Here is a 13,344-nt window from a genome sequence, read left to right as displayed (position 1 = left end):
GCACATTTGTGAGGTCAGGCACTGATGTTGGACAAGAAGGCCTGGCTCGCAGTCTCCGCTCTAATTCATCCCAAAGGTGTTCTATCGGGTTGAGGTCAGGACTCTCTGCAAGCCAGTCAATTTTCTCCACCCCAAACTCGCTTATCCATATCTTTATAGACCTTGCTTTGTTCACTGGTGCACAGTCATGTTGGAACAGGAAGGGGCCATGCCAAACTGTTGCCACAAAGTTGGGAGCATGAAATTGTCCAAAATGTCTTGGTACGCTGATGCTCTAAGAGTTCCCTTCATTGGAACTAAGGGCCAAGCCCAACCCCTGAAAAACAACCCCACACCATAATCCCCCCTCGACCAAATGATTTGCACCAGTGCACAAAGCAAGATCAATAAAGACATGGATGAGCAGGTTTGGGTTGGAGGAACATGACTGGCCTGCACAGTCCTGACCTCAACATGATAGAACACCTTGTGGGATGAGTTAGAGCGGAGACTGTGAGCCAGGCCTTCTTGTCCACATCAGTGCCTGACCTCACAAATGAATGTGAGGTCAGCAGACAGGTCAAACATTCCCATAGACACGCTCCTAAACCTAGTGGACAGCTTTCCTAGAAGAGTTGAAGCTGTTATAGCTGCAAAGGGTGGGCCACCTCAACATTGAACCCTACGGACTAAAGCCTCATACACACGATTGTTGGCAGGGGATTGTGTGATGACAGACTGCCTAAAATCCGACCGTTAGTAGGCTCCTTCAGACAACTGTTGTCCAACTTTCGGCCAACAAATGTTGGAATGGAAGCCTAGTGAATTTTCGACAGACAATGGTCTGTTGTCAGATTTAACTATCATCTGTACACAAGTCCGTCACACAAAAGTCCATAGTACAAACACGCATGCTCGGAATCACTGCTCACCAAACACGACATTAGCAGAAGGTGCCCAAAGGGTGGCGCTCTGGAGTTGAAATTCCACGTAGTATGTCACTACGTTCGTGTTTGCTGGATTATAATTGTGTGTCGTTAGAATGCAAGAAAAGTTCCTGGCACACGCCCTTCGCTCTGTAATCTGATCGTGTGTATGAGGCTTAAGACTGTGATGCCTTTAAAGTTCATGTGCGTGTAAGGCAGGTGTCCCAATACTTTTGGTAATATAGTGTATGTTATTTTTACTGGTCTGGGCAGCAAATGAGCTGTCAGTCTAGTCCTTCACTGCTGTCACATTATATACTGTAAGCTTGTTGCGGTGACAACTATCTAAGAGAGAATTTACTTTACTTTAACGAGGGCAAGAAGTAAATGATGTGCAATAGTGTACTCAAGCGCTGATATGTGTAAAATAAATCAATATTAGAAAAAACCCAAATAAGCCGCAACCATTGTAAAAGTGATCTGACACATTTATAGTGAATAATAATACAAATACTAGTGCGCTATAAATTAATTTCCTAATATCTGTTTAAACTCCAAAATAGACGGTGAAAAATAAGTGACAAATAAAAATATTGAGTGATAAAAACAAATATTGTAAAAACAGCAATAGGCATATCAAAAAAACTTCCAATATATGCTCTTAATCGATCACCAGTGATAGGGATGGTACAGTCTCCTACACCATAATGGATATAGCCAGGGTCAGTATAGGTCCCAAAGTGTGTGTATAAAAAAACCAAACCAATTCCTGGGTGTAGTAAAATCACTATCAGCGGACTACACAGCCTGGGTCACGCACTGCTGCCGACTCCCTCTCCACCACTTAAATCCTCCAGTTTAAGATGTTTCATTCATGAAATAAGAGAAATTCATCATTGCGCAATGATCAGCATGAAACAACATAAAAAGCACAAGTGGATCCACTCACATGTACTGATATGGTAAACAGCGCTATAGAACGGTCAGAGCGATCTCCTCTCCTCCTACAGCATCCAGTGTGCTTCGTACGGGCACATCAGATGTCATCACTGGCTCCTCCCGACGCGTTGCATCACATGTCACGTGACTCTATCAAGGGTAGCCATGTGACAGACCAAGCTCCATATTTATGCTTGTAAAAGCGTTCCGGTTGCCATAGTGACGTCGGTGATCATTGGATCATCCTACTTGCTTAGCGCTCTGTAGCCTTAATATATAGTAGGTTCACAGCTTACATTAAATTTTAATACAACGATAAATAAATATAAAAACGAGTACGAAAAACTCTCTGTATGTTTAAAAACAATCTGTATATTTAAAAACAACAAATAATTGACTCTTCACAGACTGCTACTACCCAACTCCCTCTAGTGGTCAGCTAAAAAAATCACTAAGACTGTAGCACATTGTAATGGAAATTTGTAAGTTCTGTATATAATTGTATTGTATTTTGTATGTATTGCACACTGCCCTCACTGTGCACACGGCACTAATAATGTTTTCAGTAAATGTTTACATTCTTTTGAGTCCTGATTAGAATTAGCCTGCCTATGTAACGCCCCTTGTTACCATAAACGTACAATTGTAATATTAATGTGATACCTACGTAATCATGTGCATAAAAACCTTCAATTGCGTCATAATAAAGCAGAACAGTAATTTGGAAAGATGCTGAGCGTATCTTTTGTGTCTGTTCCCTACTGCAGTAGTTATTATTAATTTGGAACCACTAATCAATATGAGGATAGGAGTTGCCTATCATCAATTCAACCGAGTCAGCATGGCGAGCTTTGCCTTAGGAGGGGATTCCAGGTGACCCTGAGTATCCGAAACGAGGAGCTTGAGACGATCCGGGAATTTCTGATAATCAGCCAGCTGAGGTAAGCCTTTTGCTTACATTTGAGTTATCAGACTTCCTTGATCGTTAAGGCATTTTCGGGACAAAGGGCAGCTATTTTACTCCCCTTAATCGAACTGTATTGATTGGTGGTTATATGTTATGTTGTCCCTGTCTATATGTCCATCGGAGTGTTATAGATAAGAAAGGGGAGAATAGTGCTTTTCACAGGTATATGTAGTACATCTGCTAGATAAAGTAGTTTAGAGGCAAGAGGGTATAGGCACAAGTAGAGAAGCGAGAAGACTGGCCAGTCATTATGGGCATTGAATTAAGTAAGGGAATGAAGGGTAAGAGACCCTCAAAAATGCCCAGCGCAAGAGGAGCGCTATATGTGAACCGAAGGTGCGGTTCCGCCTATACTGAGCCCCTAGATTATAGTTAAAGTGGACAGTGATCCACATTGGGTAACTGGGTTACCAAAGTCCACAGAGACTAAGAATCATGCAGAGTAAACAGCTAGAGGAACAGCTATCTATGTGAGCAGGATGGATCAAGGGTGACATTAGAACTAGACAGAAAGGGACATTTTCATGTTAAGTTGTGGGATGAATTTGGGGTCCCTCACTACAACTATTAGAGTCAGAAACAGAGAAATGAGAGGTAAAACAGAATACTTTATATGTTGTCAGAGAGGGAAGATGGGATGAGCACTGTGGCTCCCCATCTGATCATAGAATCATAGAAGCTAGATATAAAAGATATTTAAACAAAATAAGGAAAGTAGAATTTAGACAGGAAAATATTAATGAGAGTTAAAAGAAACTGAGAGAATGATATGCATGTGTTGTGTACAAATGGGAAAAATGTAAGCGATTTTAGAGAGATATTGGTGTATGTGTGTGCGAATGCTGGGATCTTTAGTTCTATTGCTTGTGTGTGTCATGTACGCAGATGTGACCCCCTCCTTTGTGCTCTCCTGAAAGAAATGTGGCTGGGATGAGAGGTTAGTGATAAGCTGGAAGGACATCATGCCAATTCCAGTTTTTTAGACAAAACATTTATAACAAAATGTGCCGGGTTAACGAATCTAATGGTAAACAATGTGATCACAATTATTTTGAATCTGTTTTCCAAACATGGTAAAATGAAGGTTACATTTAACCGTGTATTATACAAATTGAATATCCTTTGATAGTGGAAACAGTGCATTTAAAAAAGGGAAATTAAGTAAAATTAAGTAATAATGAGTATTAATTTCTAATATGAGTTTAACAATTATATAGATATAATGAAACTGGTTTAGACAACCTTTGGTTGGAAATGAAATCCAGGTTATTGGGGAAATTTGTAAAAATGGGATTAGTTTAGATTAAGATAACAATTTTGTAATTTTACATTTATTCAATAAGCCCTTATTGAGAGAAAAAAAGATTAAGATGAGGTTGTTATTTGGAATACAGCTGCCATAATATTTAACAAAGCCAAGATGGATGGAATACATAAGAAGTTCTTCTATAAAAATGAAATTTTAAGGTTTTTGATAATAACTTGATGTCAGTCCATGATGTGAGAGTTGTTATAAATAAAATTTAAATATAACAGACCCATCACATCAAGTCCACACACCCTGTTAGGATAGATGCCACCTGCAGCCAGTTGTTTTATAGTTTTTGATGCTTTCTGGTCCATCATACAGATTCTTGGTCCTTTTGTTTTTTTTTATTTTTATTTTTGAAATCCAAAGCAGAATGTGTGGATTGTGAAATGATGTGCCCCTTTTTCTTGTAAGTACAGTGGTATAAGCAGAAGAATAGTTTGGATTTATGGGCATCTCTCCATGACCGCAGGGTATTGTTATCATTTATTATAATATTGCCAGGAAAAAGTTGTCTTTTGAAACATGAGACTGGAGTTCTTACACAAATAGCGTGATAGAAAACAAGCCATTGTAATATATTTATGCAAGCTGGACCCAGTAATGAAGGGTTCATCCCGATATATCAGCGCTGTAGCTTTTATGCAAAGGTGCTATTAGACAAAGTTAGATATTGTTTTGGTCAAACATTTAATTTTTAATGGTCCGACATTCTGTGCAGCAAATATACAGCTAACTAAATGTTTGTTTAATGAAAGGTTTAAAATATGAGTTTGTTTATGTACAAATCTAACAATGAAAAATGCGTACATTTATTCAAAAGAAAGGAAAAGACGCATGTGTTAAATTGATGGTGTAGGAATCAGCTGCTGTGAGTCCAGTGCAGGACACACTCCCTGAAGACCCAGATATTTAATTTTTTGTAGATTTGAGTATGCAGTTTATCACCCAGAAGGATACTCTGTATTCAAAGTCATTGGATCCTTTTTCCCCAGCTCAAGAAGCAGAGCTCCATGTTTTAGCAAAGCCTGTGAGCTGTAAAAAGAGTGTATATTTATATAGATAGTCGAGATATAGAGAGCTTTTGGTTCCATTTAAAGGGCCAGAAGTTTGTTTTTACTTCGGCAGGTAAACCAACCAAGCATGCCAAGTTAATTTGATCGGCTGTTTTCAGCCTTCCAGCTTCTTGCTGAGGTAGCCATATTAACTTTAAAACTCACACATGGAAGCAGACCAGGTGACTCTAAGGATGCTGCATTTACAGCCCGGGACACTTGATGGGTCTGTGCAACTCACAGATTCCACCCTAGTTCTGGCCCAGTATAGCTGGGATTAATAATTCAACTTTAAGGACCCCAGAACGAGAAGAACAAGTGGTCCACAGGGGGCAACTTCTTATGAAACAGGACTTTGGAAAAGGTGCTGCCAGCCACCATTTTCCCTTCAGCTTGACACATGGACCGTGTCATGAGTCACAAGCAGTTATGGCTGCCTTAGTAAATGAGCATGGGATAGAGCCAGGGTTCTCCACAGTTGTTTTTATAACATACCACTTCTTGTTTTACCTGTTACCAAAGGTGTTACCAAAAGCTGAACATCCCTCCCAGAGATTACAAAAAGAAATATCCAGATGCCCAAGTTAGGATCTTACGAGTATGCATTTTGTCTGTATGGACATGTTTTTTGGATGTCCAGTGGCAAATGCTACTGCAAAGGCCACAGTAAAAAGTGTTATCAGAAGTAGTTTGTAAGTACAGAGTGCCAGGGAGTACAGAGAGTAACAGAGAAAATAATTTTTATAGGAGAGTCCTTAATAGAAGTTTTGAGGTTTTATTTTTACACCCCTTACTGTCTACAATATAGCGGACAAAGTAAAGTAAGAAACTAGAAAACTTTTGCCTGAATGTTTTCTTAAATTTTATCAGGCCTCTAAGGGGGATATTGGACTCTCTCCCTATGAGATTTGGTTTGGGAGTGTGTTACTCGCTTATATTTTGTCTCAGCAGCTGAAGTCCTCCATTCGGATCTCACGGAGAATGTTGATGATCTTTTAAGGTTTTTTACAAACTCATTTATGTGTTTTCTCCCTAATTCCAGATCCTAAAAGTTTGGAAGGATCTAAAACTAAAGCCAGGTGACTTGTGGATTTTTAAGAGACATTTATATATAAGGAAATGTTTGGAGACTCAATACAGCATCTATTTCATGTACAGTTTTTGCAAAACTTGAAGGAAAAGTCACCTGGATCCACACCAGACACTGCAAAAATGACTAAATTAAAGAAATCTCTGTGTTTGATTTGTTTCCCTCTTGTGATCACAGTCTAGGGTACTTTTTGATTCAGTTACTTTAATTGTAAGGGATATATATATTTGAAAAATAGTTTAGCCATGTTGAAGTCATATTTGTCTTTTGTACGTCTTCCATTTTATGTAGAATTGTCTGTGTTTACATATGCTGATAAGTCAGCATGCCAACAATTAAGCTAGAAGGCCATTCTGGCCACAGGAGTGTACAGCCAGTACTCTGTAAATATGTCTTATCAATCATTTGTTTTTCACAATGAAAAGTCATTTGGTAATGAAAAAGTTGCTCAGCTATTATTTTCTCCACAATGGAGTTTTTTGCCTCTTTGGCCAGGACTACCTCCACCTAAGCGTGTGGAGGTTCCAGGTTAAAGGTGATAGCAGGTATGGTTAGTGATCAAAATATTGATCAAAAGAGGGGAGACTGTAATGGAAATTTGTAAGTTCTGTATATAATTGTATTGTATTTTGTATGTATTGCACACTGCCCTCACTGTGCACACGGCACTAATAATGTTTTCAGTAAATGTTTACATTCTTTTGAGTCCTGATTAGAATTAGCCTGCCTATGTAACGCCCCTTGTTACCATAAACGTACAATTGTAATATTAATGTGATACCTACGTAATCATGTGCATAAAAACCTTCAATTGCGTCATAATAAAGCAGAACAGTAATTTGGAAAGATGCTGAGCGTATCTTTTGTGTCTGTTCCCTACTGCAGTAGTTATTATTAATTTGGAACCACTAATCAATATGAGGATAGGAGTTGCCTATCATCAATTCAACCGAGTCACACATCAAATAAATAGGTGCATATAATACAATATAAGTATTCGGTATGCATATTGATGTTGCTATATCCGAACTACATATATATAGATGTTATTCCTGTTAAATCCTAACTAAGGGCCATTAGCCCATATATATTATTTATAAATATAAAAATAGAATTGATAAAACACATATATGTTAGATCTAATACTAAAAATCAGAAATAAAACAATTTAAATCAAAATCAATGTTCAGGCCCCTCGGAGCAAGAGTGGCCATTTCAAATATCCATCTGGATTAGCTTTTACTGAGTTCTCTCATTTTATTGCTCCCCTTCCAATCAGGTTTATACCTATCGATGGCTCAAAATTTTAGAGATGTTGGATCTTTATTATGATGGGATGCATAATGTCACGAAACGCTATGCTTGGGGAAGCCATTCTTGATATTCTGTATATGTTCCCTTATGCGCTTCCACATGGGGCGTTTCGTTCTCCCTATATACTGCAGTGAACATGAGCACTGCAATATATAGACAACCCTTTCTGTTCTGCACGAAATAAAATCTTTAATTGTATACTCCTTATTAGTGCTAGTAGACATAAATTTACTACATTTTTGGCCGTTAAAGTTTGTATTTTTGCATGCATAGCATCTTTTGCAAGGGAAAAAACCTCTTTCCTGAAAGAAGGACAACTCGCTAATTTTCTTAGGGGGGTCTGGAACATTTCTTGCCACCAAATCCCTTAAAGTGGGTGCCCTTCTATAAATAAAACAAGGTTTATCCGGTAAAATAGATTGCAATTGCTTGTCAGCCTTGAGAAGTCCCCAGTGTTTTCTAATGATATGTTCCACTTGTTGGGTGTTATAATTCAATATAAGGGGAATTTCCTGATACTTGGTGGTTTTATTTTCCTTATCCTGAATCAGCGAATCTCTTGGAGTTCGGTATACTTCCTGTATTTTCTCCTCTATAAAATTCTCACTGTATCCTTTGGATACAATTTTTTTTTCCTAATACTTTCGCCTGTTCCAAATAGATATTTACATCAGTACAATTTCTTCTCAAGCGTACCATTTGGCCCTTCAGAATATTAATAAGCCACGGATCATAGCGGCAACTGTCCACCAGAATATAACTATTTCGTTCCACTGGCTTGAAAAAAGTTTTTGTACTTATAGCACCCTTCTCTAATTGTATTTCTAAATCCAGGAAATGCACAATGTTATTACTAATCTCATAGGTAAGCTTAAGGCTTTTCCGATTATTATTCAATTTACCAAAAAATTGGATCAAGCTCTCTTCATCACCTTTCCATACAGTCATATATGAATCTCCTGTAAAGGATTAGATCTTCTGGGATATCAGAAAAAATAACTTGCTCCTCCCATCTGGCCATAAATGTATTGGCAACACTAGGTGCATACTTTGCACCCATTCCAATACCGTTCAGTTGCCTGTAATAATGTCCATTGTGCCAGAAATAGTTATGTTGTAATCGATACGCTAAGCACCTTAATATGAATCGTTTTTGTTTGGAGATAAGGTTGCTAAATTCATCCATAGCCCATTTAGACACTTGAATAGCCTCCTCATGGTCTATTATAGTATATAGCGATGAAACATCTGCTGTAGCTATAAGGTATTGACATTCCGACCTAAGTTCAATAGTGTTAAGCAGTTGTATTAGATGTTTTGTGTCCCTCAGATAAGCACGTGTTTTTGGTACCAAGGGCTGTATATATTTATCCACATATTGTCCCAATCTTGCATTTATAGATTGGATCCCATTAATTATGGGTCTTCCTGGTGGCTGTTTTTGGTTCTTGTGGATTTTAGGTACCGTATAGATTATCAGAACCCTACATATATCAGGTACCAAATATTTTTCCTCCTTCTTAGTGAGAATATTTTTCATGTTCCCTCTGAGTACCAGTTCCGCCAGTTCTTCTTTGTATTCCTTAGTTGGATTTCCCCTTAACTTAATATAAGTATTGGTATCATTCAATTGATCTTGTAATTCCTTATAATAATATTCCTTAGACAGAACAACAATTGCTCCCCCTTTATCCGCAGGTCTGATAATGATTTTTTTATTCTCCTCTAATTCCTTGATTCCTTTTTTGATGCTACGCGGGTCACTTAATTTTTTCATTTTTAATTTATCCAGGTCCGGTGTGACCATCCGATTAAAAACTTCTATATGTTCATTATTTGATACTGGGGGGTTGAATAGTGACTTATTCCTTTATTAGCTATGTACGATCCTTCCTGGTGTGTCTACTCTATTAGGCTTAATACTTGGAGTCTAATTCAACATGTATTTTTGTATATTCAGTTTTCTTGTGTACTTCTGAATGTCCACATATACTTCAAATTTGTTTAAATTACGTTTAGGGGCATATTTTAATCCCTTATCAAGTGTTAGTTGTTCAGTTCTTGATAATTCTATTCCGCTCAAATCGTGGATCCCTTCCCCAATTATTCTCTTTTTTTTTTTGGGTCTTGAATCCTCCTTGGCATCCCCTCTTACATTTGAATTCATTGCTCTTGTCTTTTGTTCGTATCGTGGAGGGGTTATCTCGCTCCCGCGATACTCCAAAAAAAGACCGTGACTGATCCTCATCCCTATAGTCCCTTAAAGCTTCATACCTTTTATAGGTCTGAATCGGACTTCTCCTAGAATTATATTGATATTGATCATAATGATCACGCCTGTCTTGATATTGATAGTAACCATAGTGATCTTTTCCGCCACTTCCTGAGTTGCCATATTGATTATCTGATTGATTATGAGGTCTTTGATTATTTCTGTTCCCACTATTTTTAAAAAGTAGGGTTGTCGTGGTGATTAGGTCTTATTTTTATTTTTCCACCATGGTTTGGGAGCTAATGGCTAATGGCCCTTAGTTAGGATTTAGCAGGAATAACATCTATATATATGTAATTCGGATATAGCAACATCAATATGCATACCAAATATTTATATTGTATTATATGCGCCTATTGATGTGCTACAGTCTTAGTGATTATTTTAGCTGACCACTAGAGGGAGTTGGGTAGTAGCAGTCTGTGAAGAGTCAATTATTTCTTGTTTTTAAATATACAGATTGTTTTTAAACAAACAGAGAGTTTTTAGTACCCATTTTTATATTTATTTATCGTTGTATTAAAATTTAAGGTAAGCTGTGAATCTACTATATATTAAGGCTACAGAGCGCTGAACCAGTATGATGATCCAATGATCACCGATGTCACTATGGCAACCGGAATGCTTTTACAAGCATAAATATGGAGCTTGGTCTGTCACATGGCTACCCTTGATAAAGTCACGTGACATGTGACGCATCGGGAGGAGCCAGTGACGAAATCTGATGTGCCCGTACGAAGCACAGTGGACAGGAAATCTGATGTGCCCGTACAAAGCACAGTGGACAGGAAATCTGGTGTGCCCGTATGGACACAACTGTAGGAGGAGAGGAGATCGCTCTGACTGTTCTATAGCGCTGTTTACCATATCAGTACATGTGAGTGGATCCACTTGTGCTTTTTATGTTGTTTCATGCTGATCATTGCGCAATGATGAATTTCTCTTATTTCATGAATGAAACATCTTAAACCGGAGGATTTATTTTTGGTTTGGTTTTTTTATACACACACTTTGGGACCTACACTGACCCTGGCTATATCCATTATGGTGTAGGAGACTGTACCATCCCTATCACTGTTGATCGATTAAGAGCATATATTGGAAGTTTTTTTGATATGCCTATTGCTGTTTTTACAATATTTGTTTTTATCACTCAATATTTTCATTTATCACTTTTTTTTCACCGTCTATTTTGGAGTTTATACAGATATTAGGAAATTAATTTATAACGCACTATTATTTGTATTATTAAGAAGTAAATGATAATTCTCCCAACAGGACACAGGCACAGGTCTCCCGAAAGCACAAATATAAATCTGCATGGGGGGGAGAAGGCAGGACAGATGCTGCAAAGAAGAAGCTAGCTGGGTTTTGAAGATGCTAGTTTTGTGCTAGTTGCTAGTTTTGTCAACCCTTGTAGCTTATAAAGGTGTGCCCTTTACAGAAAACATACAGCAGTAACAGGTTGCTTGGGGCATACAGGCTGCAAAGTGTACTATCTACCATAGAAAATGTGTCCTCTTAGGGTCTTTCTTCCTAGATGAGAAGGGTTTCCAACTGTGTCAACAGTAAACAAGGGTCTTAAATCCTTAGGTAACAAGAGTACTGGTCTACTTTAAGAACCATGTATAACAGCACATACTCAAGAAGAAGCAGAAGTATTCTGTTCCTGCATTGGAATGTGGTTCAAGCACATGGAGCTCAGAAACGCCAGCCATGCTTTTGATTGAGTTTTAATAACAAGTCAAATCTGCAGTCTGTCTGCAAGCTGCAGGGAGCAGTCACTTCAACTTGGGAGTCAATACCTGTAAATTAGACACTTTTTTTTTTTTTTATTTGCCAATCAGCCTTAAAGAGCAAACTCTAGCCAAAACAATAAAGAATGGGAAGAGTTTTTGTATAGTTTTTCCAATGCCATTTTCTAAATAAAGTTACATTTAATCACAGATTGAGAGCTCTCATTTATTAAACTGCCTTTACATAAACAAGTCAGGTTGCCCAGGGGAATCAAATTATACTCAAAACTGCACTGAAATAGAATACAGAACTACATTTACGCTTACAACTGACTTGCAGTATTAAACCCAAAATCAAAAATGTAAAAAATTGCAGATCCAATCATTAGATGGGGTGGCTACATCAGTTTTCTTTATTTAGGCTTTTTTCCTGTTTTTTCACAGGATGAATTGGCCAGTAACACAACTCCTGTATTAGAGTGTCCCCCACTCTGAATGAAGGAGCACAGGGGCACATATGGACAGCAGCATTGTTAATCCGGGGGGGGTGTTAGATGTACTAGCAGATTTAAATACACAAATAAATTAAAGCCAGATTCCAGCTAACACTAAGCAGCTACAGCAACAGTTTATTTTCCTTTTAGGGATAAAAGGTTTTCCATAAAAAAAATGAATCAGTTTAACAGCGTAACGACTACCCCACGTACATATACTGCGGCAGGGCCCTTAAGTGTAAAATCACGTACCTGTACATGATTGTACGTGATTGTTTTCTTCGGCTCTGGGGGCGCACGCACGCCGCCGGAGCCCCACCAATCAGCGGGTCCAGTGGACCCAATGTCTGCCGGAAACCCAGTGATTGTTCCGAGAGGGGCAGAATGGAGGTTTGTAAACAAGGCAGATTGCCATTCTGCTAGTAAGAAAGACAGAGATCTTGTGTTTTTGCTAAGCAGGAATCCAGATCTCTGTCTTCCTTCAGTTAAATCATCCCCCACATAGTAAGAAAGCACTCCCAGGGAACACAGTTAACCTGCCAGTGTCATTAGTATAGTGACAGTGCATCACACTGATCACTGTATTGTGTACTGTAACTGGTCCCCAAAAATGTCACTAAGTGTTAGATTTGTCCGCCGCAATCCCACTAAAAATCGCTGATCGCCACCATTACTAGTAAAAAAAAAAGAAAAAAGTCCATAAATCTATTCCATAGTTTGTAAACGCTATAGCTTTTGCGCAAACCAATCAATATACACTTTTTGGGATTTTTTTTACCAAAAACATGTAGCAGAATGCATATTGGCCTAAATTGATAAAGAAATTTGATTTTTTTTAATTTTTTTAATTGTATGTGTTTTTTTTCAAAATTGTCGGTCTTTTTTTGTTTATAGCGAAAAAAATCAAAAAAAGAAAGCTCTATATGTGGGGAAAAAAGGACATACGTTTTATTTGGATACAGTGTCGCATGACCGTGCCATTCAGTTAAAGCAACGCAGTGCAGTATGGCAAAAAATAGCCTGGTCAGGAAGGGGGATAAAGAATTTCAATAGGAGGCGGATTTGTATTGGGAGGAGTGGGAATTTACGGTTAGGGGCAAGCATGCAAATTAGTGCTTGATTATTTTTTTTTACTGGGGGGGGATTTTGCTGACACATAATTCTTATACATTTTGGGGGGCACAATTTGGCATTTTCTCCCTGGGCTCTAGATGTCCTGGCACTGCTCCCAACATACAGCCATACAGAATATCCAAGGATGTA

General features: G+C 38.2%; 1 protein-coding gene across 2 annotated transcripts in view; it reads right to left on the bottom strand.

Moving 5' to 3' along the window:
- Nucleotides 1–13,344, bottom strand: part of CNTN1 (contactin 1) — a 296,184-nt gene that overhangs the window by 85,474 nt on the left and 197,366 nt on the right. The gene's annotated exons all lie outside the window — the stretch shown is intronic.

The sequence above is a fragment of the Aquarana catesbeiana genome, linkage group LG03 (assembly GCF_042186555.1).
Source record: "Aquarana catesbeiana isolate 2022-GZ linkage group LG03, ASM4218655v1, whole genome shotgun sequence".
NCBI lineage: Eukaryota > Metazoa > Chordata > Amphibia > Anura > Ranidae > Aquarana > Aquarana catesbeiana.
This window is presented reverse-complemented; position numbering and strand designations above follow the sequence as displayed.